The sequence below is a fragment of the Saccostrea cucullata genome, unplaced genomic scaffold, assembly GCF_032062105.1.
Source record: "Saccostrea cucullata isolate Sc308-1 unplaced genomic scaffold, CSIRO_AGI_Scuc_v1 ctg1220, whole genome shotgun sequence".
In the NCBI taxonomy this organism is placed as follows: Eukaryota; Metazoa; Mollusca; class Bivalvia; order Ostreida; family Ostreidae; genus Saccostrea; species Saccostrea cuccullata.
Window position 1 is genome coordinate 132,085 of NW_026931211.1, and position 4,953 is coordinate 137,037.

Consider the following 4,953-nt stretch of genomic DNA (forward strand, 5'->3'; position numbering starts at 1 on the left):
TGTATTAAAATTTTAAACTGTGCAGTATCAAATTCACATCTTTAACCACAAAATATAAAAATGTATTAAAATTTTAAACTATAAATGTGACTATGGTTGTGTATGGAGCTGCTTTCTTTTAGCCTTTGGGTCATATAACTTCAGAACTCAAACTGTATCAAAAACTATTCATTTTAAAACATAAGTTTTCATCTGCTTTTTTATGATATTTTGCACATTTAAATTGTATAGAATTCAACTTATTACATTTTTTAAACTTATGCAATACCAGAAAAAGTACTAATTTGTATAGGATTTTAAGTAATCAGCATGATTTTTTTTCATGTCTGTATAAAAGGATGTACATGTATAAAGTTTTTGATCATTTTCATGCATATACTTATCAGTTGGAAAGAAAAAACATGACAGTGTTTTATTTTCAGTAATTGCATTAATAATAGTACTTTTTTCCAACATATTTTTGCTCCTATAAGAATTCTGTGAATTCAAGGTTTATACTCTTTAGGTACGAAGCCACTAGTGATCAAATACACATTTTTTTAACATATCAGTGAGAAACTAAACTATGAAATATAATTAGGGATGAAATGTTCAGTGGATGAGGGTTTTGCATGAAAATGCAATGTTAATATTTAGTTATCAATTTCACCCCTACCTTTTATCTTCTATACTGCTATCATGAGTTTTTGAAATTCATTAGTTTTAGAAAAAATATCTGTGAAAACAGGATAATGCATTGCTAAAACTGTGTGCAAAATTTTCAACATACATTTGGGGTTTTAAGTTAAAGAAACTTGCGTATGTATGTTTATTTTTAACTAATATAAATCAGACGTAAAACTTGCAATACAATTGTGATGCTTATATGTGAAATAATGATATGATTTCCCTCATATATATATATATAAACACATACATGCATTATTACATGTACTAACAGAGGAGTAATTGAAAGTAAATAACATTCTAAAGTTAAGTATTCAATTTCTGCCTTCTTCCTTTATTTTGATTTGTTTGACTTTATTTTATCCACATTTATACTTTCATATATATAGGCACCGTGTACAGCAGAAATCAAGACAAAGCTCCCGTTATACGATGGATTGCTTCAGTCTAACATTGTAGGAACCACCTAATTATTTGTTTTTGCCAAAATGTCCAATACTTTGTTATTTATATAATTTTTTTTTGTTATTCTGTAATGATTTGTAAAAGCTTGATAAACTTTATACGTGTTTGTTTATTTGATAAAAAATAAAAATTGTCAAAAATTTATTATTTATTTATCTTTAATTAAAAAAAAATTATGGAGATGGTTTGAGTTTTTCTACAACACCAGACAAGGAAATAAATATTTTAAAAAAAAACCTTGACGAGGGAAGCAAGACTGGGAAGCAGGAAGGAAATTTAAAAAGTGAAGAACAAAAAGGAACCCTAGTTAGGCCCCAAAAAATTAATCAAATGTTTCTCAGGCACCGCCGCATCAGTTCAAAAACGGCCGCATTGATGAATTTTATTGACATATTGGAAAGGGAAATAACCCAATTTTCTATTTTTTCCAAGTTGAAAAAGAAAATTGAGTTATTGCCCTTTTCATAAATGCTAAGTTCGACGTTTTTATTAGAATAACAATATCTTTCTTGTAAATCTACAGTATTTTATAAGTTATCTTTTGAATAAATGTTTGGATTAACATTATTTAAGGTTGAATACATATTATAACTAATTTCAGAGAACAAAACTTAAGAATTAGTAGATATCATTTTATTGAACAAATGACTTTGAAAAAAGGTGTAGACTAAATCCTGCTTCAAAAAAAAAAAAAGCCTGCCTGCCGCATTGAATTTTGATTTTTTTGGCCTGAGAAACAATTGATTAATTTTTTTTGGCCTTATTATCGATATAAGAAATGAGCAAGAGAAAGTGCATGTATATAGAATAAAAAGTAATATATGCGTTATTTTGTGCAATCCCTAATTTTGAATCTATTAATACCTGTTAAATGACACGACAGAAAGAAAGTCCAATCAGTTGTGTTCACGAGATAATGTGTAGAGTGAAATAAACTGAAGAAACAGAGATAGATTAAATCTATCAAATAATAGTTGAAATCTTGCATTATATGATTCAATGGCAATATACAATATAAAAACCAACTATAACAGACCTGTCTTTCAGAATGCAGAAGTAGTGGAGTGCGCGTATATAGATCACGATTTGAATTTCGCGCCAATGACGTCATCAAACTTTCGACCAATCAGAAGGCAGCATTTGAATTTTGGTCACGGGACCCTATAGGCGGGATTTTTTTTAAATCACCTATGCTTATGGGGGTCAAGGGTCCAACAAAGAGGTGTCCTAAAGGGTATTGTGTGACCTATCAAAGGAAAGGTCTGGACGAGGAGAGGTCATCCCGGGGGTGGTCCGGGGTCATTTAGTGCCAAATCAAAAATTTACTTAAAAGGTAGCGTGTGACATATCAAACGGAAGATCTCCACGAGAAGAGGTCAGCCCGGGGGTGTTCCGGGTCATCAAGTGCAAAATCAAAAGGTTACTAAAGGGTATCATGCGACATATCAAATAGAAGGTCTCGACGAGTAGAGCTCAGCCCGGGGGTGGTCCGGGGTCATCAAGTGCAAAATCGAAAAGTTACTCAAAAGGTATCGTGTGACCTATCAAATGGAAGGTCTGGAAGAGGAGAGGTCATCCCGGGGGTGGTCAGGGGTCATTAAGTTCAAAATAAAAAAATACCTAAAGGGTATCATGTGACCCATCAAATGGAAGGTCTCGACGAGAAGAGTTCAGCCCGGGGGTGTTCCGGGGTCATGAGTGCAAAACAGTTACCTGAAGTGTTTAATGTGATATCTCAAATGAAAAGTCTTGACAAGTGGAGTTTAACTCGGGGGTGTTCCTGGGGTCATCAGGTGCAAATTCCAAAAATAACCTCAAGGTAGCGTTTGACCTATCTTATGGACGATTCCGGGTTTTTCCGGGCCATTAGGTGCAGTATTTAAGACTTTCCTAATAGTATAAATGCTCTGAACAATCGTGAATCTCTTCATTATCAAACAGAATGGCAATGACGCTAGTCCTTCGATCTTCGGAGGGCAAACACCTGTTCCCAAGCAACAAACCTTTTGATTTCACCGTCACGTTGCCAAAAACGTTGGTTTTTAAGGAACAGTGGACACTAGAATTAAGTGAATTTTATATCACAACCCCTGTCAAGACCACAAAGAAGGAGCTTTTCATCTACTGTGACGCATGCGACACTTCTGTGGTGGGTGAACAATACAGACCATTGCTGAGGCGTGTTGTTTTGGAATCCAACAAGAATCAAATCTTCACGAGACCGTACCCAGTTCTGATGCGAATCCAAGAGTTGAAAAAGATACGCCTGGAAATAAGAGATAAAGATTTTGAGCATGCCACCTTCTTGAATGGCGAGATTAGCCTGACTCTGATATTTCGACCCGCAGTCATGACCAGTTTCTCGGCCTAAAGCTATAAAAAGTGATTCAAGAATAAATTGGTCACATTTTAAGAGTGTCTGCGGAAGAGTCAACATGCATAAAGTCCAGTGTGACGATTGCCGAGGCTGGTTTTCCCGAAAGGATGTCTTAAAGCGGCATCAGCGAAGTGTACACGGAATGATGGAAATGCCGCCATCACCACCATCGTCGCCACTGCAGGTGATCACACCGCCGCCGCCGCCGCCATTCAAGCCACCGCCGCCGCTGCAGATGATCACCCCGCCGCCGCCGCCGCAACTCAAGCCACCGCCGCCTCCATCAGCGACTCTTCCTTTACAGCAACGGCACCAGGACTTTGTCTTCATGCAGGCATCCCTTTACTGCGAATATTTCGGGCCCCACGTGTTGTGGCAAGACGTATTTCTGTAAAATGCTCTTGCAACACTGCCTGAAAATAATATGGCCTCCTCCCGAGAGACTCATATGGCTCTACAAACGTTGGCAACCCCTGTATGATGTCATTCAGAGTACCGTTTATCCCAAGGTCGAATTTATTCAAGGAATACCTTTGGATTTGGATCAAGATTCCTTTATACATCCCAGAACGAGGAATCTCGTTATTTTGGATGATCTGATGTCTACGGCATCCAAAGATTCCAGAATCAACGAATTGTTTACGGAGGGCAGTCATCACAGAAATATGTCCGTCATAGCCATCAATCAAAACCTATACTACAACAAAGATCCCACCCAGAGACGAAATTGCCATTACCTGGTCCTGTTTAACAATCCTGTGGACAGACAACAAGTTATGACCTTGGCTCGTCAGATGTATCCCGAAAATCCTCAACACCTGCTGAGACATTTTAAAGACGCCACTTCCAAACCTTATGGATACCTGTTAGTGGATTTGAAGCCCACTACTCCCGAACATCTACGTATGCGCACTGACGTCTTGAATTCTATTAAACAGCACGAAGCAGAGAATTTCCATCATTCTTCAACAGATATTCCTACCGATCGGACGTACCACGTGTCTGTTCCTTCAACCTTCCAATCCATCGGGTCGGATTTTCAACACGTCACACCTACAGAAGATATGCCTTTCTGTGACGATTGTGGTCTGGTCTTTGAAAACGTCCACGACCTTCAAAGACATGTGAAAAGATGGTGTCCAGAAAACGGACAAGGGAAAGATGATATTGCCCCCATGGAGGTGGATGGATCAAATGCCTCAACTGTCGAACCAGAGAATGAAAATGATGACGAACACAAAGTCTTTAACTTTCTCATGGAAAGGGCCAAAATAGACAACGAAAAACTATGGGACCTGAAATATAATAAATACATAAAGGAAGGTCTATCACGAGAAGACGCTCGAGTTCAAACGGAGGAAAAAATGAACTCTAAAGACCTTAAGAAATTCTCTGAAAAGTATGGACAACTCATCCTGTACATCCTTCAGTTACAAAACGGATCC